Here is a 15,351-nt window from a genome sequence, read left to right as displayed (position 1 = left end):
CAACAAGAGTGCATCTCCCGAAAACACGATGCGTGTTTCGGGCGAAGCACGAGTCGTGCGCTGTGGATACACGGCATGCAGCCTCTCCTGGCTAGATGACTACACGACGGTGATAATGAGGAGTGGCTGTTCAGGACACTCAGTATGTCAGTGTTATGGGTTGGCAATAGAGCATGGGGATTGGCTGCTCAGAAATATCAGACGAAGTAGACGCAATCACGTCTTGAAAACCATGGCTGCCTCTTGATGCGTTGGAGGAAAAGTACTCACCCAGCTGGCAGTTTGCATGCGTTAGAGCAGCAAGTGCCACTGTGTTGGGAAAACTCATGGCGTGCAGCGTGACACCGGGCTTTCTGTCTATGGTTGGATTGTCGAAGGCTTCCACAGGTGCTGCGGCAGGCGGTAAGTCTGCAGGCAGACTATCTCGCTTGGCTGGGATCGTCGAATTTTTCGGAGCTGAATAAGTTTCTGCAGCTATTTCAGCGGTGCACGAGGCAGTGACCGGCATCGAATCAGCGATGGAGAGAAGTGAAAATGGCTCTGGTGTCATAACCGGAACATCGAAGACAGGAGCCATGTATTGCAGGTTTGAGGGTGTCTCCGTCGACGGGTTGATGGACGGGGGAGGTTGGCCTACGTCACCTGTGTGGCCCGTTGTCGCCAGGGGAATCGTCTATACTGGTTGTGGTGCTAGATGTGTCCCGGAAGGTGAGGAACCATATGCCGCGGTGTTGTTTTTGGAAAAAGGAGCTTGTTAGATGCCCTAAAACTGGAGCACGTCATCTCGCAGATAATTATAAGGGCCAGGGCTCCAGGAAAAGTACTTAAGGTGACGTTTGAAGTCATGTGGAAGGTGATATTCCAATACTTTGTACTTGGACTCTTGGATGCAGATGTTGTTGCAATCTAAGGCCACCGTAAAATTCTCGTACCATCCCTCCAGGTCAGAGGTCCAGAATGGTGGCCGTGGTGGGTCGAATTGTGGCTGCCAGGCTTGCGCTGGCTGGAACCTGGCTTCGGGACTTGGTGGCAGTTGTAAAGCATCAGTCACTTGTCCGTTTAGCCAATGTCACCAATTTTTAGCGACGTGACGGCGTCTCACGTAGACGTGCCATCGTCGCTGGTTTAAGGAAAGGACGACTGAGGGAGGAATCGAGATGCCGAAGTAGAGCAGCAGCCATGGCGTCCAGCCAGCCAGAAGCATACGAACGTTCTAGGCGCCACGAGCCACCGGCGCTCGTAATCTTTTTCTCTAGCTGGCTGGCCGCCACTAGCACTATGCCACACAATATTTTGTATGAGAGGCAATGAACATAAGTAATGCAGGAGTTTTACTTGAATGCGTTCAGTTCGGTACTCTACACGTGGCGAGAGAAGATTACGAGAGTAAACAAAAGAGAGAAAGAACGAGAAGATGCGCATTGCACACCACTCACTATTCAGGGTTTCAAAAACCATGACTCAGTGATGCTGCCTTCAAGAATTGTAAGAGGGCTCGTGCGGCTTTCTGGGCTGATGTACTGTGAGACAATACACGCAAGATCTGTTTCCCTAGTAAAGAGCAATCATCCAGCCCCCTCAAGGCAATCTGGAGATTCCGGCACTCTTGTTCAACGTCGGCACAGGACGTGGTCAAGAGTTTCTGTGCAATAGACCCTTTTAGAAATTCTAAAGCTAGCATTTTTGTTACGCAGTACGAACAACTAATGGCGACCAGTCACTTACGGAAAACAGTTTGTTCAGGCAAGCATTGCTTATGCTATGACGTGGTAAATGTGGTCGGCTTTCTCAATTTGAGCACCCATGGAAGAGAATTCTCCGCACGTTGAACTAGCACGATGTCATCGCTTGAAGCAACACAGGTGGTGCCGTTGCTTGGTCAAATAGGCAGCGCAGAGAAGTGCACTTGCGAGTTACGAAAAGGGGTTGTTACTGTGACAACCGTTGTGTGAGTCAGCCATACCGCTGTGACCGCGTAAACATCCAAGGGACTGCATACTAGCTCTAAACGTAAGAGTGCACGTAAGAAAAGCGACACGTTCCTATATATTCAGATATTGAAAATTGATTGCCAGCATGGTTATCATCCTCAACAACATCATCTTGTTTTATTAAGCTGGCTTGTTTTCTTGGTTTTCTAACTACGATGGTCCCTTTTGTCTTAGTCCACATTACCCTGCCAGTATTCCGCATAATAAACAAATTAAAAGGCAGGTGTATTAAATTTTAGATACATTTACGTATTCACGCTGGCGTAATAATGAAAGTTATGACTGAACCAGTTTACGAGGGACTTAAATTCATAACAAGCTCTGTTTATTGCGCCGCAAGTTCAGAAGATATAGAAATTCTCCTCTGTATTGAGGTCATCTGTCATGATATTCTTCTTAGTCTTTTCTTCGGTATATATATTATTTACTTTTTTCAACTTAATGACAGTAACTTATGTCTTTTCAATGCCTTGTTTGACCATAATTTCACTCAGCATTAGACGATTACTGTATTCTGTGCCGCTCCGTGTAGAAGCTTTTTTATATTTTCACAATGTCATGACAATCGCTTATATCATTCTTCATGTCACTTTCAGTGCATGAATTTTCGTAACTCCGGAGGTGATGATTTATCGCTCTTTATGATGCTGAGATTTTTTTCGAGCAGTCTCGCTTTACAGTCCTTATCCCCTGACTGCCACTGCTATAATAAGAATTGTCGGATGAGCAATTGCATTTAGGATTCTTCATATTTTAGGCAGTTGTCTCCTCTTTATTCAGACATCCGTGGTTTGAGACGTTCAGGATATGTTTCGGTTAGGATTAACGATGGTGGTTCTTCTATATCTTGAACCGTCGCTTTATTTATATACCAGTATTGTCATGTATATCCTAGGAATATTCTGGAACTGTGACTCATCCTTTCACTGAGAAACTTTCCAAGAACTGCATGTCTTAGGAAAATATTTAAAAGATAGAAAAAGAGAATATTGTAAGTGGTTCTTTGATTTAATTTATTCCGTCTTGTTCTCCTTGTCCGAAAGTAGTGCGTTTAACTTTATGGGCATAGGTAAACTTGTGAGCTCATACGATTTGTAAATATTGTCACGTGGTCATGACGTTGACAAAGGCAGCAGTCTGTGTGTCCAAGATATACTGTTAATTTTGCAGAAAGCGTGGCCGCGAAACAGAAAGTACGAATACAACGATACACACTGGCACTGATAGCGGTGAACAGAGCGCCGGCCGTCGATCAACTTACATGCGGCGAAGTGCGTCAGCATTTATACAAGTGCTATCGAGTATTCCCGCCATGTCACTGGCCGAGCCGCAAGGTCTCAAATTATGCGCGCATTTTTACCAGAACAATCTGCAATAATCGCGAACTTTCTCGAACAATCAGGCGTGGTTTGCCTTTAATATTCCTGACAGGCTTTCGGGGTGAAAACGGAATTAAACAAGATTGAAAATAAGGAACACGCGTGACAATACGGTAACGGTCAGAACAGCTTCCGCCCCCGCAATGACCAGCCTAGTTATTATAGCCCTTTATTGTCATTACCTCATCTCGGTTTTTTATTGCACAAAATGTAGTGGACTATACGGAAAACGCAGCCCATCTACTGTATCCGAAGTTTTAGTTGCTGTCTAGAAATATAAAGGCAGAACGACAATCTATTAGCCTGTTGTACAAAGGCTGCGATTGACAACCAAACTTAAAAGACTTTTATCAAATGACCGATGTCGTTGACACTAATGTAGGCAAAGTATTTGCTACTTTACCAAAATTGTTACAATTGTCACAAGGGTATGACAAACTTCATGGTAATGAAAATACCGCGAGTTATTACTATTTTACAGTTATTTGCATAATCAGGTACCGGGTCTCGTACTGGCAGACTTGGTGCCGTTAGGTTGTATACGAGGGACTATTGATCAGCTGCCAGCTCGTAATAAGTTTACGTGCTACGTGACACCAAAGAGGCTCATAATGAGTGTGCTACACTCGCCTTCATGGCTACAGGTGGCACTGACTAATATTCGCACGTTTCAATTCTCATATAAAACCCAATAAAGTGGCTGGGGCGATAACCACCGTGCTAGGTCAGTGGTAGATCATCAAACGCGTTATTCGAAGGTCGCAGGTTCGGTTCCTGCTCACGGCTAGTTATCTTATCACCCCTTTTTCTTTCTTCGCATTTACGTTACAATAGGTGTAATAACTTCCCCTATACATTCCTTGGCATTATTATCGGTTAGTCTGTTAGATCTCATTATTATTGAGTCAAAACACGGAAAATACGAGCCCTTAAGCATACACTCTTTTTCCTTATATATATATATACATATATATATATATAAATATATATATATATATATATATATATATATATATATATATATATATATATATATATATATATATATATATAAATATGGGATATGGCACAACGGGAGCGTTGTCAACAAGGATAAATATATTTATTTCCCAACAGTTTCGGGAGGGGACCTCCCTTCATCAGGGGATGAGTTATACTGACATGAGCTTCCAAACTTCCTTGCGGCCGCGTCCCTCTCGCCTTGAAAGACGTTTGCGAGAGTGAGAGGGAACTGCAAAAAAAAGGGGGAGAAAAAAGGCGAAAAAAGAAAGAAAAGAAAGAAAGTAAAAAAGAGGAAGAACCACTGTCAACACTGCGAACGAAGCCAACTGTCCGTCTACATCCACCTACGGTTCATATCACGTGCTGTTCAGTTCTTGGCGTGTGTCGGGCCACCCAAGATTGTCGCCGCGGTGCCGGGAGGGTCCGGCACCGCGGCGTAGGTGGATGTAGACGGACAGTTGGCTTCGTAGGTGGATCCACCGTAGGTGGATGTAGACGGACAGTTGGCTTCGTTCTCAGTGTTGACAGTGGTTCTTCCTCTTTTTTACTTTCTTTCTTTTCTTTCTTTTTTCGTCTTTTTTCTCCCCCTTTTTTTGCAGTTCCCTCTCACTCTCGCAAACGTCTTTCAAGGCGAGAGGGACGCGGCAGCAATGAAGTTTGGAAGCTCATGTCAGTATAACTCATCCCCTGATGAAGGGAGGTCCCCTCCCGAAACTGTTGGGAAATAAATATATTTATCCTTGTTGACAACGCTCCCGTTGTGCCATATCCCATACCTTCACGAAGACTAACTGGCCCATTGAATTATTACTCCCACTATATATATATATATATATATATATATATATATATATATATATATGCAAAGGTTGACAGTGCTTATATTGAAAATTCAACGTGGAATGTGGTGGAAAATTGAAAAAAAATACATTTAGTAGTACACGTGGAAAAACACAGTGAAAAATGACAGGTAATGTCATACAAATAGGGCTTCATCTGCTTTTCGAGAAAATAGGAGTTTTCGGTGCTAAATGTCAAGGGTAAGACACTAATCTGGCCTCACATTTTAGATTTGAGCATACGTTTCGTGCTAAGAAATTTATAGCCATAAGACGTCATTACGCAGCAACCAAGTGTGACACAATATGCCCCGCCGTAGTGGGCAAGTGGATAAGGTACTCGGCTGCTGACCCGCAGGTCGCGGGATGAAATCCCGGCTTCGGGGGCTGCCCTTTTGATGGAGGCGAAAATCCTAAAGGCCCGTGTACGCAGATTTGGGTTCACGGTAAAGAACCCCAGGAGGTTGAAATCTCTGAAGCCCTCTCCTATGGCGTCTATCATAATCATATCGTAATTTTCTTATGTTAACACCCACATATCAATCAATCCAGTGTTGGCACAATAGGAGGTAACTCCAAAAGCTCTTATGTTGTTTGTTTAGCAGATGAGTCCTAAATGTGACTTTCGACAGAGTGACAATACGAAAAACGAAACATTCTAATCGAAGTTCTGCACAGTAGTTGTTTTGCAATCACAGTACCAGTCGTGCAACAATTTCATATAATATTTCATATAATAAAGTATTTATATAATATATAGGGTTTATACTGCATATTATTGAATATAAGTTAATATTGTTGTTGGGTGGGTTAAATTTCATCTAAGCACTCGCCAACATTTATACACGTGTGTAAATTGATGTTCAACACAGTAGCACAGCCGCATTGGTGACACAGTTTATACTTGGAAAAAGCCGCAATCGTCGCTCCATTGTAGTAATAACACTGCCAATGCTCATGGTGCGCATTCCCGGATGATGAGTCGAGCACTGCTCTTGAAGTAAGCAGTATAATTTATCATGACGTGTGTCTTGACTCATGCATTCACATTAGATTGAGACCGCGGACAAAGTTGTACTGTGTTTTAATACATGCCTCTCAGTCAGAATATAGACTTCACAATTAGCTATCGTCACGCCGTTCGGCAATATCATGCAACAGCTGGGGATCTAGTATGTTTCAGAAGATATTTCCGATACATTCCTCACGCTAGATACCAAGACTCTTTCGTAGCAGTGCAATTATTTCATTCATAATTCTACATCACTATGTAATGTGATAGGAAAATTGATCTGCGTTCTACACCGCACTGTAAATATCATGACTCAGAAATGCGGAACATCATGGCTTCAGCGAAATCGACAAAAATTGTCTAATTTGTGTGAAGCCGGAACCAAACACCATCTCTAAGCACAGCGTGGTTGAGTTTTCCAATCTGACTGCAGCGACAAAATGCAGAGCCTGGTGGATGTAAAACGCGAAGTTCAGACGGGGTGGGCGCTTCCTCTCTACTTCAGCAGCATAGGAAGGCAAAGCTTACACACGGGGCGATGCTTGGCACGACCCTCCGAAAAACGAAAATGGGTCTTGTCGGTCAATCGCTGCTCCAGCCTTGTTCGTCACCCACGCTCAGGCGCTTTTACTTGTGGGTAGAACATAGCAAACCTGAGCGAATGTCAATGGTTTGGACATTATGCGGAATGTGACATTGGAGACGATGGAGATAGTGACAGCACAAAGCCGTCGGAGTGCCTATATATTAGTTATCGAAATAAAATATCTAAGTCATCATAATACTTAGCTGATATATGCTTCAACAAAGAATAAATGCAATGTTTGACGCATCTGTGAGAGCAAAGAAAAGAAAAGTTGCTTGTTCCAATAATAGGTTGATATTCTAGTCTTGTGTAATAATTTTCATCCATTAGTATATATTGGAGTGGTGTCTGCTGCGTAATACTGTTCCCGTTAAGCGGTTAGCTGAATCTTTTTGCTGATGTTGGTGAGTTTGGGTGGGTCTTGGGAACATTGAGGCAAGGCGTAAGTATATGATGATTTTGTTAACTCTTTGCGTCATATTCATTTCGTGTCCTAACTATATGTCACCCAGTTTAGAGATTGCTGTGGCATGTCGTGGATCGTGTAGCTCCCCCCCCCCACCCCCCGGGGTCACAAGAAACTCTGAGTAGTTCATCAGACCGCTTACATGCTGTAAGATCAATGTATGGGAATGCAAGTACTACTAGACTGGCTAGAAGAACGACAGTAAAAAAATGCCCTCCCGCCCCCGCCCCCCCTATGAAGAAGATGCCAAATGGGCCTCATATGTACATCCGGTTTTAAACTCTAACACTAAAATGTAGACTATAAATGGCTGGGGAGTTTGTTTTATAGGTATAATTTATTCTCAGCGAGACATATCTCTCTCAAACATGCTTACATGTAAAGTTTGCCATTAACAAAGGCCCAACTGACAGCTACGTGTACTATATGAGGCAATATTTTTATTCACTATCTAAACAACAATGCCGCAATTTTATCTAATTGTTTGGGTAGATGTTTTTATTCTTATGACGGCCTCATAGAGATAAAGCTCAAAGATAGTCGCGTCATGACACGGTTCCGCTGAGTTGGTTCTGTTGAAATTTTTGTAAAGGGCAAATGTCGCATGCTGATATTCACCTGTTTTGAAGTAAACTTCATAAATTGAAGGTTTTTATTTAAGCAACAGAGCTAACTACAAAAAAATTCTGCGCTTGGAACTTTTTCTTTGTGAGTTTTATTCTAACAGTTCAAGCTTCTAAAGATTTGCTGGGTTTTTCAGGTATCCTATAATGACGGCCGTCAATCGCTGTAATATAATTTTCTTGCTCGCTATATTCTGCCTTTTACACATCTTGCAACAAGCCCCATCTGGCTGCCAGGCAGTGTATATCGTACTTACTGGTAAGTTAAACGTAAACATTTTGACAGCAATCTGTCTGGCTGGGTAGAAAAGTTTAGAAAATTGAAATTGCTCCAGCCACAGTTCAAATAGAGTCTGACGTTTCGAGACCGACTCGGTCCCTTCCTCAGGGGGTCACCCCCTGAGGAAGGGACCGAGTCGGTCTCGAAACGTCGGACTCTATTTAACTGTGGCTGGAGCAACTACTGGTAAGTGCATTTCTTTTACAGCGAAAGCTGTTATGAGATCGGAACAAGGGCCAAGTGTGTGGCCGTAGTGGTCCGCCGCCACCACCGGTGTCCGTAACCACTATCCCACGAATTAAGAAAAAAAATCACAGCATATCCACGAAATGACTGATGACGACAGGGCCAAAGCTTCGAAGGGTGTTATCGGTAAACCGATTGTCTGTCTGTCACTCACTCTAGCGCCAACTGCCGAGTCATTCATAAACTAAGCGGTCACGAGCCAGTCACAGTAGAAGGACAAACCAACGGCTTTGAAAGCTTCGCCCCTAAAACTCAGTAATTAAAGATCACCAAGAACACGATGGGATTCAAGCCCAGGTCTCTTGACAAGCAACTCTTCCTACTTTGAATGTGACAGTGCGGCGCTTTTTGGTAAGGGCTGGTGTTCGTTTTTCTTTTTCGCATGCGCACTCAGTCCAAGTATCATGTAGATTTGCACAATGCAACATAAAAGCACAAGGCAATATTTACACGTTAGTAAACTCTGATTAGTCTATCACTATTGTTAAAAATGGACGAGCCCCCATTCCTCTTGCGAAGGCGCCTGTGGATCTCTTCTTTCATTCGAACACTTCAAATCTCAGTGCAACTTCCCCAGCCTCGACCGCACTGCCTTTTTTCATCTTTATGTTGGCGCTCAAAGTTTTTTATAAAAATTGTATTACTGTGCATTAGACGTTATAGCTGCAAGATTTTAAAGCAGAACTGTTTCACACAAGTATTACGTTTTTGTTTGACGGGGTTTGCGTCCACTAGTTTTGTAATATGGTTTGTTTTAATTGCAGGGTTAATGCAGTGTTTGTGAGAAAATTCATCTTACAGTAAGCAAGTGGTTAGTCCACGAAATCGCTTTATCTGTCCTAAAAAGCACCAATCTACGCACTATTCATCGACGCGTGTCTAACATACTAAATGAGATATTTACTTAATTTTGTCTGTATGCTTTTGATTGATTGATATGTGGGGTTCAACGTTCCAAAATCACCATATGATTATGAGAGACGCAGTAGTGGAGGGCTCCGGAAATTTCGGCCACCTGGGGTTCTTTAACGTGCGCCCAAATCTGAGCACAGTCTGTATGCTTTTTTTGCTACCGTGCTACCTGAAATACGAGTAGAATTTGGGCATGCTGAAGTGTTTATGGATGGCAGACTTGCTTACAGAGAACGCAAACTAATGATCAATCATTTACCTTAATGACCTTTTAAGGCATGAACTTTCACTGACAAATCTTGAGAGAGGCTGCCTTGCTACCAAGAGTCAGATATAGCCCTTTAAACACACTCCTCCAGTGTTCCCAACTGAGATCCATGAAAATAAAGAGGTGTCGAACCTCCAGAGGGATCAACGCGCGATTTATGCAAATATTTGGTATACCTTAAACTATGTACCTACTTTACCAACCACGAAATTTCAGGCTTGTTTGCGTGGCATTAACACTGCAGAAATCACGGTTCCTGGATGTATTTCGCTATGAACGTAAATTGAAAGCCCAGTTCGACTATTGGTGATTCGAAATGAGGTTCTGTGCCGATGCGAGGTAGTGTAAGCACCGCGTAATAAAGCTCTCTGGATATATCATTGCAATGACGGGCAGTGACATTGTGAAACGCGCTTACAAAAGGATCCGTATCATATGAATGAACCTTGAGAAATATTGAACCAAAACTATTAACAAATAATTTTATGTTGGTCGTTTATGAAAAATCGGGTGATGAAAAGTAGGTGCTCGGCTGGATGTGGTTTTAAAAGTATATAGAATGTGACGTGGTTGGTATGTGGGGTTTAACGTCCCAAAACCACTATATGATTATGAGAGACGCCGTAGTGGAGGACTCCGGAAATTTCGACCACCTGGGGTTCTTTAACGTGCACCCAAATCTGAGCACACGGGCCTACAACATTTCCGCCTCCATCAGAAATGCAGCCGCCGCAGCCGGGATTCGAACCCGCGCCCTGCGGGTCAGCAGCCGAGTACCTTAGCCACTAGAGAAGAATGTCACGTGCTATACGCCCAACTAAAAAGTACCGAGGACAACATCAGCGTAGCATGGCCTCTAAGCGTAGTCCAGCTATCTTTTTCTGCCGTGTAATATTCTTAGCATAAACACGAAAGCGTGTGGAAGGAGGATGAGGATTTTATCCTGGTGGAAACAAACGTGTGGTAATGAAATATAAACTGTCTGCTCGTAGTGCACACGCAAGCGCATCAAGTGTGCTATGGACAATACGCGTATCCCAGAAAGTGATATCTTCATGCAAAACAGCAAGAAAGCCTTTACTCGTAGTGGCAAAGTCCAGGTCACAAGCCACTTTGCCTACTGACTGCAATTGCTGACCATGATAAAAACAAGCAAGCTGTTGGTTTGGAATTTGTTTTCACAGATAAGTTCAACTGTATTAACGGTTTATTTACTGTGGTGGAGCATAACGTAAACGTTAAGAACACTGGCAATAAAAAGCACTGAAAGCGTGCAAAACATCAAGAGTATCACAATATGGCCGTAATTACACGCTATAACTTGTGACGTAATTGTATCAAAATACGCCAGAACATTTGCAGTTTGATTGGCCCCATAAAATACAGAAAACAGTGATGAATGCATCATTATAAGTGCTGGTAGCATCTGTGTCTGAAAGAAGGTGCAGTGAAAATTAGACAGCCAATAATCAGCGCTAACCTACTACTAAGCTTCGCTGTATTCTCGTTGGCATTATTTTTTCTTCCAGTTACTCTCCGTTTCTCAGGTGCCTTCATCCTAGGGCAGCAGGGATTGTTTGTGGCACTCAAAGTAAAATGCACTAAGACATTAGGTACAAAATAATGGTGCCAGGCCCGCATACACTAACCCATCTTCCTTGATGAACGCGACACCTGCATTCAAAATTCCGACCAGCTCGAAAGTGGGACCATATCTCTTCATAGTCATTTAGTTGTCCTTTGTATTTAAGCAGAAGCTCCTAAGTGGGAGCTTGTGCTCATGTGTTTTTTTATCAATCTACTTGTACGTCAGTAGCCCACGTGTTTTTTTTTCGTAGTTACTTCTTTGTATTCTTTTATCTTCAGGAGTTCCAAATGGACCACATCTACGTAAAGGTCGACCACCTGGTACGTGTCTTGCTCTTCGCATACTTTGCATTGTAATCCCCTCAAAAGAATAAGTATGAAGTAGCAAAATTGGCAGTTCACCAATATTCAAGCACATCAGAAGTTCGCACTGGAAACATATGCGAGAAGATGGTGCGTAATAAATCAAACGTGGCGTGAATGTAGAAATGGGTAGGTTGTGCAAAGTAAATGCTAAAAACAAATCTTTTAACGCACTAAACGTGGTATATTAAAAATTATCAGGCTAGAAATGACTCACGGAAAGCGGAATGATATTGCAGTATTCTTAAACGAAACCCCACTCTAGCAGAACAGAACGGTTAAGCGAACAAGAACGATACTTTTCAAAAAAATCAAACCAATTTATATATTTGCTTTGCGTTCAAGCTGCGTAGAAATAATTTTATTTTCAGACCTATCATCATCATCACCATTATCATCATCATCATCACCATCAGCAAGACTACGTCCACTGCAAGACAAAGGCCTCTCCCAAGATCCGCCTGTTAACTCGGTCCTGTGCTTGCTGCTGCCAATATAAACCCGCAAACTTCTTAAACACATCTGCCCACTTAACCTTCTGTCTCCCCCTAACTCTCTTGCCTTCTCTGGGAATCCAGTTAGTTACCTTTAATGACCACCGCTTGTCCTGTCTAAGCACTGCATGCCCGGCCCATGTCCATTTCCTCTTCTTGATTTGAACTATTATATAATTAACCCTCGTTTGTTCCCTAATCCACTCTGCTCTATTCTTCTCTTTTAAGGTTACACCTACCATTTTTGTTTCCATTGCTCGCTGAGTCGTCCCCACTTTAGGCTGAATTTCCGGACCTATGCTGAAATAAAACAACTTTGGACCATATCCCCGTTGCTGCTTCAGCGGTGTTGACACGGTTAAAACGGGCGTCGACGCGGGTGCTGGAAGAACGGTTTGAAGTAAACCTTGGTGTAGCGTTTACTCGAGTTAACGGTTGTTAGTTTGAAATGCAAAGACATGGGAGGCGTGACGCGTTGAAGACGTTCGCGCTCGGCTTTTTTAGCTCGCGTCTCGGCGCTGTTACACGTGCGCGATCGCGATCAGTGATCTCGACTCGCACCTAGCCGGTGTCGCTTGCCTTTCACCGCCGACGCTTGCAATCAGCTTCCTTGGTACGCACCTTATCGGCGTTGACGTCACCATTCGTTAACGCGATCGACTTCGCTAACCCTCGCAACGCCGGTGACAGCCGGGAAAGGTACGCACATTCTAGCGGTAAGCATGCCGCGATGGCGTACCGCCTATATGCGCGATTACGTGACAAACAGAGGCGCGTTGTTTACATTGCGGGCACCGCGAGATTTCAGAGGCTTGCACAGCACGTGCACCCGCCCGCTCGTGGCTTCTTCCCGCCCACAGATGAATAGAGGTGGTGTGTTTGAGCCTACGTGAGGAGTGGTCTCAAGCATTGCGAGCAGTGGAAAGGGTGAAGTGATCGAACGTTGCGAGTGGTGGAGAAGGTGAATAGAGGAAGACGAACCACAGCGAGCTACAATAGGCTAGGGAGAGAGTCGAAAAAAGACGTGACCTAGTTGACACCACCCCAACACCTGCGGCCAGGGGAGCACGGTGTGGATGGAGAGACAGCGTTACGCAGGCTTGTCAAGGAAGTGCATCACACCTTATAAAGCGTTTTCTCGCTGCCACTAGACTGTGGAGATTGGTCCATGCCCAGATGCGTTGCCCCCACGCGGTGACAGGCCACTGCCTTCATTCTCCGCAATAGCCGATCCCCCGCCTTTTACTAGAACGCGAACCACGTAAAAGGGAGTCATTGAAAAAAGAAGTGACTGCTGTTCATATGCATTCGCGTCGGCAAATGGGCACGGATTTCTGCTTTCAAATGTTAACTTCAGTCCACACAATAATGGTCTGTTGAAATGTCGGCTCCTTCTTCAGGTGGGCTGAGTTGTGTTTCTGCATTTTACTTAAAATACCACGTGAAAGCCAGCGCGCCCATTTGCCATCTTGGTGAAACTTGTCTTCTAATTTTTTGCTTGTGATAAGCAGCGCTTACGTATATCGTGTAATTGGGCGCGATGCAATATCAAGTGGCTCAAAACGTATAGTTTTCTCAGAACAAATGGTTCCTAAACTTTCGACGCCGTTGTCGCACAGTCGAAACGAATCTGCTGTGTCTGCTCTAGCTCGATGGCTGTGCACCTATTCTAGGTCATCATCCAAAATCAGCTGTGAATGTTTCTATTGTGCTTGTAAAGCAGGCATAAAAGTGCGAAGCAGAGAGAAATGATTACCCCAATGCTATTGTGCGCGTGCTTACAGGTTTTCGGGTCCCTTGATTTGGAAGAGTAAGCGACAAATTTTTTATGGCCCCTTATTATTCTAGTGTATTATTAACCTCTGTCTTACTGATGACCCTGCGCTGATGAGTAACTTAGGGGTGGAAAGGGACTCTTGATTACTGGATGAGACAGCTAAAGCAGGACGCTATTCCTGAAGACTAGATTGTAGAAAGCTAAGCCTTTGTGACAAACTCTAAGAAGAGAACATTATTTAGCAATTTCTTAGCGAAACACAGGAAGTGTAAAGCAACAGGTATTGATCACGCAGCTTATCCGCGACTATCAAGTAACAATAAGTAAAGAAATCGATCGAGTTGGTACGTAAACATCCACTGTTTCAGACAGTGTGACTTACACACCAGCATACGCATCCGAGGTCTCGTGTATATCTGTTAATGAAATGTTTTTAGGCATATAGGTGTGTAGGTTGGTGCTTACTACATAGAAAGAAGTAAAATGATGAAGTGAGCTTCCTACATTGCTACATCGTACCAGTTATTGCTTGTGCCAGTTCTTGCTCATCGTACTGAGGAAGACGCAGCAAGTAATTTAACAGCAAATGATAGGTGTTACTCTAAAGGGAAAAGGAGAGCATAGTAGGTTAGGGCGCAAATGTATGTTAAGGAAATTTTGGTGTATATGGAGAATGAGAAATAGTCATGAGCAAGGTACATAGCGTGTAGGAAAGGAAGAGCAAGAAGAGAGAAATCATACGAAAGACAGGCGTGTAGGCGAAAACACCATTGTTCAATATGAGTAGCTGAATAGATTCCAATAAATGAGAAGCGTGCAAGTGGGAGACAAAATGTTAGCTTGGAATATGAGATCAAGAAGCTTCCGGGCGTAGCGTGGCACCACATCAAGTGTAGCGAGAGAAAAGAGAGGTGAGGCGACATCGTTAAGGCAGCCGACGTGGCCGTGCTAATCTCGCCACATTATCCGGAGGGCCGAGGTGGATCAGTGGCAGCCATCGTCGGAACCACTAGGTACGTGAAGTTCTCAATAGCACGTGGTTGGACCTGTCAGCATGAACTTCGCAAAGGACCGAATTGAATGGTAGAGCATGGAAGAGGGAGTTTCACGGCAGTGGGCATAGTCAAGTTGATGATGATTTGTCGTCTGATAATTGATAATAATGACGATAATTTGTCTTCCGCATTGTTGTAACTTAACAAACTCGAAAAATTGCAACCACGGGCTTCTATGGTTGCAATAAGCCCTGGATTCTTGATCTTTTGTTGTTCAAAAGCAGAGATAAGTTCATGCCTGTTTCAGACCATATAAAACTCATATTTTGTTCCGTCAGTGAACATAACCTGCGAAAGCAAGTTGCACTCACGAATGCTGACATGGCGGCTGGAGATATAACTGTGCTCTATCCGACAGGGTAGCCCAATAACACGTACAATGTTAAACATATGTATGATGAATAATAAAATTTTCTCTAACCTGGCACTCTTAACACGTTACTTATTTCGTTTATTCCAGGACCAGGTGTT

This window comes from Rhipicephalus microplus, chromosome 8 (genome assembly GCF_043290135.1).
Source record: "Rhipicephalus microplus isolate Deutch F79 chromosome 8, USDA_Rmic, whole genome shotgun sequence".
Classification (NCBI taxonomy): Eukaryota; Metazoa; Arthropoda; class Arachnida; order Ixodida; family Ixodidae; genus Rhipicephalus; species Rhipicephalus microplus.
This window is presented reverse-complemented; position numbering follows the sequence as displayed.